The sequence below is a fragment of the Canis lupus genome, chromosome 17, assembly GCF_048164855.1.
Source record: "Canis lupus baileyi chromosome 17, mCanLup2.hap1, whole genome shotgun sequence".
Lineage (NCBI taxonomy): Eukaryota > Metazoa > Chordata > Mammalia > Carnivora > Canidae > Canis > Canis lupus.
Window position 1 is genome coordinate 9,755,003 of NC_132854.1, and position 17,839 is coordinate 9,772,841.

Consider the following 17,839-nt stretch of genomic DNA (forward strand, 5'->3'; position numbering starts at 1 on the left):
AATTCTTTTTCTTTTTTTTCCTTAAAGATTTTATTTATTTGAGAGAGAGACAGCAAGAATGAGGGTCAGAGAAAGAAAGAGCATGTGAATGCAGAAACAGGGGGATGGGCAAAGGGAGGAGGAAAAGCAGACTTCTCACTGAGCAGGGGAGCCTGACTGACTCAGGGCTTGATCCCAGGACCCCTGAGATCATTACTGATCTGAAGGTGGATATGCTTAACTGAGCCACCCAGCTGCCCCCACCCACTCACCCACTGCCTAATTCTTTTTTTTTAATTTATTTTTATTTATTTTATTTATTTTTCCACTGCCTAATTCTAAGGGACTCTCCAGTAGGTCAAGAAAAGGATTTTAGATTTTATTCTAGGTAGGGTAAAGAACCATTGCAGGGTATCAACAGGAATGTGTTACAGTCTTCGTTATGTTTCAAAGAGGTCCCACGACTGCTGTTTGGGGAATGAATGAAGTACTGTGAAAGCACAGAAAGAAAAAGACAATAGAGATTAGTCTTTCCAGGGGAAATCAGCAAACATTTCACAGAGCGGATGACAAATGATCTCGGTCACAAAGGCTGTTGGATTTTGCCAAACACTGATGAAGGGAGAAGTATTTCAGGCACAGGGAAAAGTAAGTGCAAAGCTCAGCAAATATTAGAGTTGATTAAAAAAATTTAAAGTGGCTAGAAAATCCTTCCATGCATGAAAGAAAACTCTCTAGTTTATACTATGAATGAGCCACTGGAAGGAGAAAATCAGGACTGGCAAAGCCTTTCAGTGGGAAAGCCCAGATTTTATTTTTTGATAGAGAACTGGGGCTGCAGTGTGGGCTTTGGACTGGAACAGGAGACACTGGTTTCCTGCTTGTGCAATCATTTAAATAGAAGGTGAAGCCAGGATTGTAGGAATAGAGGGGAAGTTAATTTCAGGAGATATTTCAGAAAGAACTCTGATGGGATTTGATGACTGGTTTTATGCTGAGCATGTGTTAAAAGGAGGCATGGCTCCGACAACTACCTAGGGAGTGTAGAAGGAATGACACCTTGTTCTGTGGTGGCAAGAGGGGAGAAACACGGTAACTTATGGTTTGGACACTGGAGTTGAATTTGGTGGCGGTGATGGAAGAGAGGACATCCAGGTGCAATGTTCTGCAGAACGCTAAGGTTAAGGATGTAGAAATCTGAGGAAATTAGCAGAGACTGGTAGCAGCTGATGCCATCAAAAAGGCTGAGAAGAAACAGGGAAAGTCACAAGACCAAGGAGAGGACAAAGAATGGCTGTCTGGTTAACACCAACCAATAAGGGATGTTTTGAGGGGAGGATATTAAAAAAATGAATAATTTCTAATCCTGGGAGTAATTTTGCAGCTCACTGTGTCTCATCCATTGTTTCAGAGGATTTGGTTAAGCCTCTCCCTCACATTACAGAATGGCTGGTATTTAGTTAAGTGTAGTAGTTTAAATGTATAGCCTATAAGTGATACCCATTATAAAGGGGATGCTAAGATACCAGGAGGGAAAATCTCTAAGCACTGATTTTTAAAACTTTATTTTTGTAAGAAAATTATTAGTATGATATCCTATACCAAAAAAGTGTGTTCAAAATTTGCAGTCTTCTAATACAGTGAACTATTATTTCTCAAAATGTAATCTTACACTTCAAGTTACATTTTTAAAAAGTAACTCAGTATTCTCTTGCATAAGTGACAACAGATTGGCTTTTCCTGCTTTAAATTTAGTTCATTTTGTCTTGCCTTGTTCCAAAGGAGGCTGCAAAAAAGCATGAGTTAATGTCCATAGCTATGGAGACATATATATCAGCGATTAAGTAAATATTGTCCACATGCCTGCAGTCTAAAGGAATTTGAACAGTGAAATCTCTTTCATTTAAAATTTGCTGAGTGAGTACTATGTGCCAGGTACTGTGTTCAGTGTTGGGGAGCCTCTATTCTCATGTGATTTGCGATCTGGTAAAAACAAAGGAAATGGAACGTAGCAAAAAATAGAACTGAAATTCTGTTTTGTATAGAAAGACATAATTATTAAATAAAGGTAGAGGAGATTTTGTAAAGTGGGGTAAGTTTAAGATCAGAGTTTCCAAGTATAACTCTGTAAAGTGGACCCTTCCTGTCTCTTTCCCTGTAATACACTTTGACTATTACCTATAAGGGAAATTGGCAGAAAGTGTATAAATTTCGGAGTCAGATGTATCAATCCATTTCCAAATCCCAACTCTATAGAGTTCTTGGCCATTTGCATGTGCTGCTTAACTTTGAAATTTATCCTCTGGGAAATGGTTATAATTTATATCTACCCCAGGGCTCTGTGACAATTAAATGATATAACATTTCTAAATCACTGAGCAAGTATCTGACACTTAGAAAATGCTAGAATAAATATTGCTTCATTGGGGGAGAGGGCAGAGTGGGGGAAGCTTGCACTAAGTACTGTATGATCTTTCTGGGGCTTGGCTGAACTTTGTTCAGCCTAATACTTATTGTGTTTTGAATGGATAACCTTATTCTCTACATTTAGTTGCCTAAAAGTGAAAAAATAGTTTCTTCTTATGTGCAAAGTAAGATTGTTTAGTTTAGGAATACTTTTAGGCAATTCTTTTTCAGAGGGAAGAACGATGGCTGCCATGGACAAGGGACAGAGAAAGAGATTTGGCAGCTCTGGTTTGGTAGTTAATCTAGGACAATCTGTGACATTTGCCATTTATAGCATGGCTTTTCTTTAATAGATTTATGTATCATTACCTCAATTAGATTATAAACTTTTAGTTAAGATTCTGTCTTATTTGCAGAATCTAGAACACAATAGATATCCAATAAGAATTTGCTTATTTTATTGATGTGAGGTGGAGAGTGTAAAGAGATCGTAAAATTCATGATCCCTTATCCCAAATCCTTGAGGCAGAAAGATATGCTTTAAGATTACAATTGAAAAAAAAAGTATGAAAAAAAAGAAAAAAAAGTATGTATCTGTCATATCATATCTATATATATTGCCATACACTATATATAGTGTAGCAGACACTGTCTATAACCAGTGGGGTCTGGTCAGCACCCCAAAACCCAACACTTCAGTATCTCTGCAGTTTGCGAACTATGATTGGTTATACTAAGTGGAATAAATAAGCTGTAAAGAGCAACACATCTGTTCAAATTAGATTTTGTCACCAGATATGTTAAAAAAATAAACGTTAGGTTTTCAAATATCTTAGGAAAAACAGTTAATATCGCAGGTTATGGAATGATCTGTCATTATCTAAAATATCACTGAGGAAGGGCACCTGGGTGGCTCAGTCGGTGAAGCATCTGCCTTCCGTTCAGATCATGATCCCTGGGTCCTGGGATCAAGCCTTGCATCGGGCTCCCTGCTCAGCAGAGACCCTGCTTCTTTCTCTCTCTCTGCCTGTTGCTCCCCCGCTGCTTGTGCTCTCTCTCTCTCTGTCAAATAAATAGATAAAATCTTTTTAAAAAATATCGCTGAGGAGACTACAACATAGGGCTTCATTTTTGAGTATATTTGATTTTTAAATAATCATTCACTAAATTTGATTTTTAAATAATAATTCACTTTAGAAAGAACCAGATATCCATTGATAAAATATTTCAACCAGGTTTTGATTGGAAATTTTTCAAATTGCTCTAAAATTAATCTTTAAAGGAAGCATTTTGTATGATACCTTTTTGAAAAGATGATATGTTTTGAAAAGATGAAATGTTATATCATAATCTGTATAACACACTGACTCTTAAAGAATAGGTGGATTTACCAACTCAGTTTATTTCCTAATCCCCACAATTGGTCAAAATATCAATCTATTTTTTAAGATGAGTGTGGGTATATGAATTGCTAATGAATGTCTATTGTGTGCTGGGTGTAGGTACAATTTTTACAAGTTTTACAGTGATCTGTAAAAGTCAGTGGTTATATGATTGTGGTATAATCACCAAGAAGTATGGTTTCAAAACTACATTGTTTTGTTTCTTTGCTTATGAGTTTCCCTCAACTCACAAGGCGGTTTGATGTGTATGTTACAGAAAGCCTTTAGTATATGAGTTTATTAATTTATTGACTTACAGTGGCTTCTGATGCAGGAAGAAGAAATAAGTACACCTAGGAATTTCTCATTTATTTCCCTCTTAACACGTTTGAATCATCCACTTAGCCCTATAAGGAAATAAACAATATTGGATTTTATCTGGGTTTTCCATGTATATCTAAAGTTTTGTAAACTGGAGATCAGAACACCAAGTCTCAGAAGTCTGTGACCAAAACAACTTGCATTTACTAGTTTGCTAGGAGGGCTGTTGTAAGCAAAGTACCACAGATTGGGGGTTTAAACAACAGGATCTGTTGTCTCACAGTTCTGGAGGCTGGGAGTCCAAGACCAATGTGTCAGAGGGGTTTATTCCTTCTGAGGCTGTGAAGGAAAATATGTTTTATGCTTTTCCTCTAGCTTCTGGTGGTTTTCTGTCAATCTGCCATGTTCTTTGACTTCTAGATGCCGCTCTTCAATCTTTCCATTCGTGTTTGAATGACATTCCCCTTAACTGTGTATTTGTATCCAAATTTCTCCTTTCTACAAGAACACCAGTCATACTGGATGAGGGGTCTACTGTCCTCCAGTATGACCTATTTATTTGTTTGTTTGTTTATCTATTTATCTATTTATTTATTTATTTATTTATTTATTTATTTATTTATTTATTTTAACCTTCTCTTACTATCCATCTGCAACAATCCAATTTCTAATGAAGGTTACATTAGAAATTGAGGGTTAAGACTTCATCATGTGCATCTTGGAGAGACATGATTCTTATCATAACACTCAGGCAGGCAAACAATGGATATTTATGATGGTTTGGATTTTTAAGAACTGATTATGTCTCCAAGTAGCTTTTTGTTTGGAACTGAACAAATTATTAGAAGGCTCAAAATTATGAATTCCATCTAAAGCATTAAGGGCTCACAGTGATAGCAAGGTCCTTTGACAATGTGTGTAGTCTGGGTGCTCTGTCCTGGAACAGTGGTTTTAGAGTCAAAAAGGAATTGGATTTTGTGATTCGTTTAGATGGAGAAAGAACACGTTTATTGATTCATTAGACTCAAGAATGTGAAGCTAAAGTAAAGAGCATTGGATTGTGCAAGTCACCTTTTGTGTCTTTTATTATAAATTATTTATGGCCTATACGGATTTTCTGGCATGTTTTAGATTAATATTGTCTCAGACTTGTATGGATTGCATTTGTCTTCTAAAGTTTTCTTCTTGTGTGACTGACTAGGGTTGCTTTGATTATTGATTTGTATGTTGTTTTCTCAAGAGACAGAGGTTTATTTTTTAAATTTTGTATCATAATTTTTTGCCTTTTCCGTCAAGTCTTTCAACTTATTTCTCACATTATCAGCTCAAAGATGCCAAAGTCAAAGACCTCTATTTCCGGGCAGGAAGTTATTCAGATCTAAATAATTAGTGTGCAGCATCTTAGGAATAGGAGTTGGAATCCAGAGTAATGAATTTGCTTTTCCTCCATAGCTAGTAAAGCAAAGACCAATTAATATTATAAATGTGCCTGAATAAGGACAACATCAAGTCTGTATTTGGACTTATGCTCTGGCTACTGTGGGTTTCCCATGGCCAATGCCTAGTGATGTCTTTCCATGAAATTAGTTACCAAATGTGTCAGCCCCTTGTCACACAGAAGCACATCATTGTCCCTGGATAACACTTACCTGGTGTAAGGTACAGTCCAATGTACTTACTTGCAGGAAGAGTCAGGGAAAATATATTCTGGATTTGGAATCAGAAGACTTGCAGTGGAGTCCTATGTAACAATAGGAAAGTCAGTGGACCTCTAAGCTTTGAGCTTTAAAATGGAGATTATAAAAAAAATGGAGATTATAATCTATCTCTTAGTGTTGTTGGAGCATAAAACATGGGAAACCATACTGGGAAATATGACCAAACAATGGTAATTGCCATATATTAATCTATAATATGTCAGGCATTCTGCTAATTGTTTTATACATGCTCATTATCCTGTAAGATTTTTACAGCAACCATACAATGTAGAAATTTATTATAACCTCTATTTTTCATAAGAGAAAAATAAGACTGAATATTTTTCCTAAGGTCAGAACAGCTTATAGTGGCAGAACCAGAGTTTGTCATTAAAGCCTTATCTTTTCCCATTTTTCCATATTATTAAGCAGTTTATACTAGGCCATCCCAGAAAAAAAATCTGGCTTTATGAGCCTAGAGCAAGTCATTTCATGGACTAGAAACTCTTCTTATCTTTTCTGGGTAAACTTTGGTTAAAAAGGAGAACTTTTTATCAGTATTGCTTCTTTTAACAATTAAAATAATAAACCAGGCTTTAAAAAGTCTCATTTCAAAGAAATGTCACCATATCAACTAAAGAAACTCATTCTCTTTTCTTATAAAAATATATATATTTTTTTACTTCTGAAGAGAAGGCATAAAAATGATGGGTTTTAATTTCTTCTTAATGTTAACAAAAAAAAACAAAAACAAAAACAAAACTTTGAAGACATTTAAAACATTTCAATCCATATCCTTCCTGTCCTCAACAAGGCAGTGATAAGAAGTGGATATCTCTACAAATTTCTCAAGAGAAGAAATGATTACAATAAGAATCTTTCACCTAAAATATTCCTAAAATAAACCAAAAGTTTGACACTGCCAAGGTGTGTGTATTTGTGTGTGTGTGTGTGTGTGTGTGTGTGAGAGAGAGAGAGAGAGAGAGAGAGAGCAAGAGAGAGAGAGAGAAAGAGGAGTGGAGGTGTATGAACTACCTAATTTACTATAGGAAAAATAACCTTTGGATGATCTTTCATGATGTCTGGATGTATTTCACTTTTAAATTTCTCATTTAAATATCTTATCATTATCTTCTTGTTGAGGCTACAAACAAGAAGAATGTAATGTAATATTTACTTATTTTGATACACAAATTTTGCATTCTGAATATAGTTCTCTAATTCATAGCCAGAGTTGCATATGTTAAGTAACACATTCTTAATAGTTTAATGCTGAAATGTGACACTAACCTGGTACCTCTCCAAAAAGATCCATCTGATAAGATGGCTTTGTGACTCAATTGATATTTTTTTCTGAAGTAAATGTGGAAGTAATTGATGGTCATGGAGAGAACCTGAATTAGCGGGATAGCAACATTTATTCTGAACAAATTTATCAATGTGAAAACCATATTTCCAGTCTAGCAAATCTGTGCATTTACATTTTTTTTTTAAATTCTCACTTGCTGATGGTAGAAAATAAATTAAGCTTTTCAATCTAATAACACAATCTTGTGCTTTTCAACAATTGTGTGAAGATGAGATAAAGTAATTTTAATAAGCCTTTTCAGGATATTCCACCTTTTATTGGGTGTCAAAGACAGTACTCACAATTTATTAATTGTGCCATTTGAGGGAGGATCAAGGAAAGCAAAATGGTAGTTGAATACAACAAGTTACATTGTCAAATAAAGCTTGATGATTGAGATCCTAAATTTAGTCCTGAGCATCTATACTCACTTTTCATATCTGCTGTATTATTATGCTACCACCCTTTGTGGTTCTTCATATTTAATTCATGTTCTTATAAAGTAGTAATAACCTGTGAGAGCTGTTATATTGGTGTTCTTTATATTAATAAAACTCAAAAATACTTCCTGGCAATATGAATAAATTTTTCTCAGTCATTGTGGACAAATTTTAATGTTGATAATGTGTATTTGTGGGTATAGCTAAAGACAATCCATTTGTGTTTGTAATTGTATTGATATATCATTTTTATATTAATAATTTTTTTTTCTGAATATCATTGTAGAAATCAGGTAGAGACTAGAGAGAGACTGGAAAAAGGAGTTATGGGTTGTATGGCTGGACAATCAGGGCATTTTGATCGGTGTAAGGATAAAAGGCACATTGTGTGTGTGTGTGTGTGTGTGTGTGTGTGTGTGTGGTGGGGGGTATTGAGCAGAGGTCATACAGGTGATTTTAACACATCAGCAGAGACTGCTGGTGGGAAGGGAAAAGACGGTAGTTATTTAGCAATTACTAAGTGGGCATACTTGTGAGGACATATTGATGAGGAACCTAGGTGTTCCACTCTTCTTATCCTTACTGAATGTCAGATATGGACCTCTGTACAATCTTCATGTTTTGTAGTCTCCACGTAGCTACCAGAGAGGCTATCTGGAGTTCAAGGAGCAAAGGTTTTCAGACTAAATTAAGGTATTTGAAACATGCAATTTATTTGTCCAATTTAAAACATACAGTCAGGGAATTCCTGGGTGGCTCAGTCGGTTAAATGTCTGTCTTCAGCTCAGGTCATGATCTCAGGGTCCTGAGGTTGAGCCCCATATCAGGCTCCCTGCTTGGTGGGAGTCTGCCTCTCCCTGTCCCTCTGTCCCGCTCCCTGCTTGTGCGGTCTCTCTATCACTCTTTCTGTCTGTCTCTCTCAAATAAATGAATAAAATCTTTAAAAAAACAAAACTTACAACCAGAAATCAAGTAGAAAAAGATGTACACATTGCACTTCTCTAAATTGTATCAAGGATCAGTATGATTACCAATAAGACACATGAGATTTGTGGTTCTTTCTTCCACGTGGTCCTTATAAACAATATAAGGTATGCTACAGACCTATTATCCAGCACCTGCATGCTCCTTTCTTTTCTTTTCTAGCTTTTTAAGAAATTTGCATGGTAGATATCATGATAGATATCACAGAGCTGCATAGTAATCTGCATCAGAAAAATGAGTTATGCTGAAGGTTTCTTTTTTATCATAATTGAGTTCTCCTGTCTCAGCCTTTCATGCCACTTTGCATATTTTCATCACTGTGAAATTCTAAAAACTTCATGTTTGTGGAAGATATCCAATATTCCTGTTTCAGGCATCCTGTGCAATTGAAACTTCTCTGTGTATTGACATATATTTCCATCTGTGTTACAGCCTTCTATTATCTGCACGACAATTTTCCCTTAAATCATTTCTAAAGGATGCATATTTAGCTAATGTGACATTCTCGGTCTACCTATGCTCACCCAGGTGCTTGAATGGAAACATCTGAGACAGTTCTTGGAACTTCACCCTCCAGTGCACATTTTAACTACTCAAATGAAACATAAGATTATCAGATGAACAAAAGCCAACAGATAACCTCAGACTCTGAGAACAGCTTAACTGACATGGATGTGGAATGTCAGTGAGGTACAGCCACATATTTGGTCACTGTTGCTATTCTATTCTTGTGAAGCGTGATGATGAGAAAATACCCCAATTTGCAGGACACTGTGGGGAGCTAGAGAGCATCAATAACATTTCTTCAGTAAATCTGGAATTCTTTGCTTGACATGTTTTATCAATATTTTCATTAAACTGAAAGTGATCTACATGTATCTGGTCAGATAATGTGTTTGGTATTTGATGTGGGAGAGTTATATTTCTCTCCTCTGGAATGGTGAAGAGTAATCTCAGGTGCCTTGTGCGACATTGAAATAGCTTTCAGGGATCATGGATTTAGAAATAATGAACATTTTAGTCACTTCAAGGCAGCACTTTTTGTTTCTATTTATTTATATTGAAGTATAATTTACATACAACATCCTATTAATTTCAGGTGTATATCATAGTGATTCAATATCTTATATCTTATAAAATGATCTCCATAATAAGTCTAGTTACCATCTGTCTTTGACTTACCTCACTTAACATAATACTCTCAAGATCCATTGATGTTGTCACAAATGGCAAGATCTAATCTTTTTCGTGGCTGCATAATATTCCATGACATATATACATCTTCTCTATCCCATTCTTCTGTCCATAGACACTTGAGTTGCTTCCATATCTTGGCAGCATTATTTATACTAGCCAATGCAGCTTTTGAAACTGGATTTAACTCAGTGCTTCAGAGTATAACTGTATCACCTAGAAGTGACACAAACTTTGGTTCATATGCCTTTTTTTAAATCCGTTTCTCAACAGGATCAATGATCTGAAGAACAATTTCATTCTACAATAAATATGTAGAATATGTTTTTTATGGACATGTTAGTTTATTTACATATTTCCTTTTCCCCCCAAAATAGAACATTCATATAATTTACTTAAAGAAAGTAGCTTTCAGAATTTTAATCTCTTTTTGCAATTGGGGTGGGAAAGCAGAAAGACGAGAGGAATCTTCTCTTGGATAATTGGCAATTAGAGAAGAGCCTGCCAGGAAGAGGAGAGTATCTGTGTAAGTGGAGAATCCAATTAGAAAGTACTTTCAATTGCGACTCCCTGTAGAGTCACTTGGATATCAATTGGCCATCCTGATCTTGACCCCAGGTGAGACTCAGTCGGGGAGGCACAATTGTTCTGGAAATGTAGCCTGTGCAAATAGGTTTCAAGATCAATTAGCACAGCTGGCTGGAGCCACTCTGCCTTGAATTTCGGTTTTCACATTACAGTATCATTTCTAGGCAACCCACTCATAACTTCCCCAAGTCAAAGCTTAAAAGAACTTGAAACTGTGAGCTTAGAGGTCCTTCCAGTTGCTTCACTGGACAAGGCCAATGAAGCAGCAGTGACATCAGCCCAACAGCTAGGTAGCCTGTGGGTATTGCACTGACATTACAAACCCATGTCAGTTAAACTATCTGAGAGTTAGGAGTCTCGATACTCTGGAATGAGACCCAAAAATGGCAAATGACTTGCTTAAGATAAACAGCTTAAATAGTGTAGCAACTGGAGAAGAAGCTGACTTTCCAAGTCCCCCATCAAGCCCATTTCTTACATGGGTCATTTTTGATCAGGTTATTTTTATCCTGCTGTGTACTTGCTGGCTGGATTTGGGAAGTATCTCAATTTTCTGTGCCAAAATGCATTCCTTTTCTTTTTTATTTTTCCCCAAAACCTAATTTTTAGAGCTCTAAGACCTTTCTTTCAGTTCACAGTTTTGTTTTTGTTTTTGTTTTTGTTTTGGTCTTTTTGAGTATAGGTGACACACAATGTTACGTTAGTTTCAGGTATACCACATAATGATTCAATAAGTCTAGACGTAGATGTTGTGCTCACCCTCCGCCACTATGCAACACTATGCAACACTATTAGGATATCATTCAGTATATTTCCACGAGGGGAATATTACCCACTTTTAACACTGCATCAGGGATTTGCCATTCTAAAGGAAATGCTCAGAGTTTTAACTGCAGCATTAAGCAAAGTGTCTAGCATAGAGTCAACCTGTGGAATAGCTAAAGTCTGTTGGTTGAAGTTATTAAGTTATTGTGATTTAATGTGGACAGATACAGATTGGAAGATTAAGTAATCTGAATGGTTAGTGTGCCTCAAAATTCAATAAGTATTGAAGGAGAAATTTGAAAAAGACAAAGATCACTGAAACTAAGATCGACTTTGGGCACCTCATTTAACTTAACTATGTTTTCATTTAAAAAGAAATAAATATCCAACCTGTGTTCTCACAAGGTTGTTTGTAAGGATCACACATGCATGAATGGATTTCATATATTATTTTTTTAAATCTTTATTTATTTATGATAGTCAGAGAGAGAGAGAGAGAAAGAGAGAGAGAGATTGAGAGTCAGACATAGGCAGAGGGAGAAGCAGGCTCCATGCACCGGGAGCCCGACGTGGGATTCGATCCCGGGTCTCCAGGATCGAGCCCTGGGCCAAAGGCAGGCGCCAAACTGCTGCGCCACCCAGGGTTCCCGGATTTCATATATTATAAGAACAACAAAAGTACAAGGTGTTTATTCTTTTTATTATCAATTCAAAGCTATTTGGTCAATGTCAGAGATAAATACAATCCAGACGTTGTTAACCAGAAGCTCATGATTTTCTCCTCTTCCTTTCCTCTGTCCGGTTAGCCCATATTTTTAAACCAGTGTTTCTTGTCTGAGGAAACATTGGTTTCCAGATATTTTTGGTTGTCACAGTTGGGGGCCTGCTACTGGCATCTGCTGGGTAGAGATGAGAAATGACACTAAACATTCTATAGTACATGACACAGCCTCCTGCAACAAAGATTATCTAGCCCCAAATATCAATTACTCTGAGGGTAAAATACCTTGATTTAATCTGAATAAAATTTTATCAAGTGTTTCTTGATGCACAGGAAATATTAGTTCTCTCTTCTTGATATTATCTTAGGAATGTACACAACATGTATTGGCATGCATGTCATTAATATTAGGAGTCTATTTCCCCAGTTGACAGAGAGTCCCTTGAGGGCTGAGAGTTTTTGTTTTTCTCTTTGTACTTTATCATGGTACTTCACACATGTTGATCACAATATTCACTTGTTCATTCATCATTCATCCCAAACATTTTTTTAAACATCTATTTCATTTCAGTTTCCTTCTAGATTTTGGGATATATCACTGGATAGAGATGACCAAAAACCTTGTCTTATTAGAATTTATTCTAGTGGGTGGAGTATTATTTTTTAAAAGATTTTTATTTATTTATTCATGAGAGACACACAGAAAGAGGCAAAGACATAGGCAGAGAGAGAAGCGGGCTCCCTGCAGGGGAGCCTGATGTGGGACTCAATCCCAGGAACCTGGGATCATCCTGAACTGAAGGCAGATGCTCAACCACTGAGCCACTCAGGCATCCCAGAATTTCTTACTATACTTCTTAGAGTTAATGTCAAAGGGTGATAATAGACAAGGTCACAAAAGAACAGTAATTTTGATCTTTTAAATTTACTGAGCTAGACCACTGTGACTAACAAGTGAGAAAAAATGGGACATTGCACTAATTCATTGAAAATGAGATGAATTATCACACATTTTGTAGTTTTGTGTCATACATGGATGCACCTGTTTTACTGAGAAATACTGTATTTTTAATTGCATGCCGTAAGATAGCTGTCATTCAGATGTGAACAAACTCACTGTCATCCTTTATTCAACATATGGGTCCTACTGTGTGCTAGATAATGTGTGAACCAGATCTCATATGTGAAAACTGATTCCCTGTTTTAGAAAATTATTTTATGCAAAAGGAAATGACTCAAGAAGAGAAGGTTTCTCCTAGGTATGTTCAATTTTTTTGTCATAGATTTTGTTGTGTTGGACGTCAAGATAAGTTCTATCACTGAGATTTGGTTGGTCTGTCAGGGTATTAGGATAAGCATCCTCAATAACAGGACTTTGGAAGAGATGGGAAAGAAATCAGTGACTTGCACTTGGATAGGGATGATAGGTTAGGAAATCACACAGCAAGAGTCTGAAGGAATGTGGCTGTTGATTCTCTATGGGGGCACTACCACCCCTAACATTTGACAGGAAGCATGGGAAGGACTTCTGGCCTTTAACAGAGTTAAGGACCCCCCACTCCCAAATTGTCTTTAAGGTGGATCACAATCCTACGCACTGCACTGATGAATTAATTGCTCTGCATATTCTGACTTTCAAATTTCCTGTTATACTTTAAATAGGGGAAATATTAATAGTAATAACCTAACCTTTTTTAAAAAATGTACTTTGTTTCTTAGAGTGGTTTTAGGTCCACAGGAAAAGTGAAAGGGAGATACAGAGATTTCCCATATCCCCCAGGCCCTGCACATGCCTAATCTCCACCACCATCGGCATCCCCCAACAACATGGTATATTTGTTACAAGTATGAATGTCCATTGGCGTGTCATAACCATACAAAGCCCATAGTTTAAATTAGGGTTTACTCTTGTTGTTGTACATTCTATGAATTTAAACAAATGTACTTACCATTGTAGTATTATATGGAGTAATTTCACGGCCTTAAAAGCCCCATATGCTCATCCTGTTCTTCCCTTCCACCTTCCTCACCCCTGGACACCACTGCTCTTTTTATTGTCTCTATAGTTTTACCTTTTTTCTCAATGTTATATAGTTGGAATCATACAGAGTAAAGCTTTTTCATATTCGCTTCTTTCATTTAGTAATATGCATTTAAGGTTCCTCCCTGTCTTTTCATGGTTTGATAACTCATTTCTTTTTATTGCTGAATAACATTCCATTGTTTGGATGTACCACAGTTTACTTGTCCATTCACCTACTAAAGAATATTTTAGTTGCTTCTGAGTTTTGGCAATTACGAAGAAAGCTTTTATAAATATTTATGTGCAGGTTTTTGTGTAGATATGTTTTTAACTCCTTTGGGTAAATACCAATTATCAATATTGTTGGATCATATGGTAAGGTTATTTTAGTTTTATATGAAAGTACTATCTGTCTTCTAAAGTGAATGTACCATTTTGCATTCCTACCAGCAGTGGAAGAGGGTTCCTGTTGCCTCACATCCTTACTGGCATTTGGTATTGTTAGTGTTCTGGATTTTTGCCATTCTAATAGGTGTGTGGTGGTATCTTATTATTTTAGTTTGCATTTCCCTGATGACATATGATATGGAAAATCTTCTCAGGTGTTTTTCTGCCATCTGTTCATTTCCTTTGGTGAGGTGTTTGTTAAAGTATTTAGCTCATTTTAAAAATCAGGTTGTTTGGGGTGCTTCGGTGGCTCATTCAGTTAAGTGTCTGCCTTTGGCTCAAGTGATGATCCTAGTATGTATGTGTGTAGGGGAGGGGGGCACAGGGAATTGCTCAGTGGGGAATCTGCTTTTCCCTCTTCCTCTCCCCCTATTTATGCTAGCTTTCTTTGTCTTTCAAGTAAATAAAATCTTTTAAAAAATTGGTTTGCTTGCCCCTAACCCTTTTTTTTTTAAATTGTAAACATGAAGTAATTTTTGCATGGTTTTAACATGAGCTGAAATTTTCAGGAACACATCTGCCATGTAAATCAGAAGAAGATCATCCTATTTTTGTTGAGAACCTTACCAACAATTGTTCACCATTTTGGGAAATCTTATTATGAATGGCTGCACAAATAAAATATATGTGTAGTGGCTTCAATTTATAACTGTTACAGTCATTGGGATTCTCCAAATAGATCAGAGGGCTCTAATCTCACTCCTAATTTTCTAAATTAAGTTCTTTTACCTCAGAACATATAATTTAAGATTCTTCTATTATTTCCTGAGATATCTATTTATATATCTATTTATATATATGTGTGTATATATATACATACATATATATATATATATATATAGAGAGAGAGAGAGAGAGAGATATTTGTTTCATTTAAAGTAATAATCCTTCTATTGCTCCTTTATATTATAGTTAGGGCATTATATTGAATTTAAAAATTATGTGTGAGGGAAAGTTTTATGAATTTTACTTCAGGTCAGCAAATAGGTACAATACAAAATATTGGTTTTTAAAAGGAGATGCTGGGGCTGCTAGGTTAGGAACCAAAGCCTTTGCTGGAGAGATTCAATGCAATTCATCATTTACTGAGCACCTGCTGGGTGTAGTAGTATGGCTAAGTAAACGTTGTCTCTACCCTCAGCAAGCATACCAATCTGGTATGGGAAATTATATTACCTCCTAATCAGAGATAAAAGGCTTTATGATACCAAGGATGCTGGCTGGCCTTAAATCTTAATGCATAGCCAGTACCTCACAGACTTTATGAAAATGAATCAAGAGAGTAAATTAATAAAATGAATAACCAATAAATCCTACAGAAACAAGGGGCAAGAATTTTTATTTTTCCAAGTCCAAATGCCTTGATTGCCTAGAAGGAAGAGTAAGTAACCCGAATGCATTCTGTAGGTTTTCATTGATATGCCTCTATCAAGATTCAAGAATTTTCAGGGCTTAACAAACTGTAATAGAATCAAGAAATTAACAATCAACAGCCAACAAATATTTGTTCAGTATCTACCACGTGTGATGCATTCTATGAGGAAATTTCACCAGTGTTTCACTTGATATTTGTCACCTCCATGTGGAGTAGATATTGTTATCTATATTTTGTGGATTTGAAAGTCAGTTTTCAAAGCTGTAAAATGACATTAGATTCTTCATTACTCTTTCAATAGCAACTATCTTTGTGAAAATGCAAAATTTTCTGAAATTCTTGACAGTATATCTGTCAACTCATCCAACAATTCATCAGCACCCACTGTGTGAAAGGTATTATATATCAGGAATGTAAGAGATACAAAGACAAACGTGATTACTCATCCCTGTCATGAGTATAAGGAAAACATAAGATAGTAAGGAAGAAAGACTTGATCAAAAAAATTTGGGGCAGTAAAGAAAAACTTCAACATCACAGAGAAAACAATACACCAGGAAGTGGAGAAGCAAAAAAGAAAATTTTAGGATAAAAAGTATCACAATCTTAAAAGGGCTTTTAAAATGGGTAGGATTTTGACAAGAGTGAGGCAACAAATCCCAGGTGAAATTTTCAAAAGAGCAGTAGTTTGGTTTGACGTTGGAAATCCTGGAATGAAAGACTTGCCAGAAGAGGAAAAGGATCACTGATGAAGGTTTTCAGCTGCAGAGTAACATTCTAGAATTCTAGAATCCATGCAGAGGATTCTTTTCTGTGGCTGGTAAAGCCAGCAAAAGGAGTAAAATCAAATAGAACTTCATTATCTTTCTAGGCAGTAAGAAATTGTTGTGGATTGAATTTTGTCCCCTCAAAAGATATATTGATGTCCTAACCTCTAGCGCCTATGGAAGTGATCTTATTGGGCAATCGAGTCTTCGCAAGATGTAATCAGATTAAGAGGAAGTCCTATTGGTAGGCACTAATGCAATATGACTGGTGTCCTTAAAAGAAGAGGGGAAATTGACTTAATTGACATGGACACATTGAGGACACCATGGGAGGCAGAGGCAGAAATTGGAGTGAGGCTGTGTAAGCCAGGGAATGCCAAGGAATGCCAACAACTACCCGAAGCCAAGAGAGTCATGGGGTAGACCTTCCCTCAGAGCCTCCAGGAGGAACTGACTTGGCTGATGCCTTGATTTCAAGCTTCCAACCTTCTGAACTGTGAGCTAAGTTTCTGCTCTTCTAAGCCACCCAGTTGTGGCACTTCTTATAACAGTCCTAGGAAGCCAATAAAGCACCTGTGGGCATCTTCTCCTCCCAGGGTAAGCTACTGTTCATGGATTTGGTCTTTTTTTTTTTTTTCTGTTTTTTGAAAGAAACATTGCTTTGAAACAGCAGAACCAGAGGGAAAATCAGAGTGGCTCAGAAAGCTTCCCTTACTTACCGAGAATGACCAAAACAGAGTGAAAGTATCTTATTGTGAGGGTCAGAGGATGGACTCTGAAACCAGATGGACTTGAATTCAAGTTCCAGCTTTGCTACTTTACCACCTAAAAGAGCTGTCTGTGTCCTTTATTCACACCTCAGTTCCCTTCTCTCCTGAATCATAAAGATAACTGGCCCTATCTCAAGTTGCTGCTGTGTGAGGATGGAAACAGGTCAACCACATAAACATGAGCACGACACCTGATATGGAATATGCAACAACTGTGAGCTGGGGTTGCTTATGGTTTAGTGTTTCTTGAGCAGAAATCCTATTGATGAGAGAGGAGGAGCTCAGGTGAAAGCAATAGGGCCTTGAAAGACTCGCTAGGGGACAGACGTGCAAATTCTGGCTGGTTTGATTTAAAGTATAGATGCCAGGGTGAGGTATCACCTTTTGCTAGGCACAGCCCTTGGCTCCCATCCTTCTTCTGGCCGAGGCAGGGGCAGGTGATGAGGTTCCATCATTTCTGTGAATATCTTCTGCTGTGTTTTGGGCTGGATTTATTTTCTAGATACACTCTACCTGTGACTGCCTCTCTGTGTCTGATGGAATTCTATCTTTCACCTCCTTATGTGGGTCCCCATCTGTTGCCAATCACTCCTCCCTGTCTGGCTGTTTTGATCTGTGGACACCCACTGTTA

General features: G+C 36.7%; 1 protein-coding gene across 8 annotated transcripts in view; it reads left to right on the top strand.

Annotated features, from left to right (window-relative positions):
* FGF14 (fibroblast growth factor 14) overlaps positions 1–17,839 on the top strand; it is a 613,045-nt gene that overhangs the window by 304,000 nt on the left and 291,206 nt on the right. Inside the window, exon 1 of one of the 8 annotated variants that reach the window (XM_072782461.1) lies at positions 16,528–17,034. The exons of the other annotated variants lie outside the window; for them this stretch is intronic. The gene's annotated coding sequence lies outside the window, so the exon portion shown is untranslated. Of the gene's footprint in view, positions 1–16,527; positions 17,035–17,839 lie in introns of those variants that run through there. 8 annotated transcript variants of the gene reach the window in all.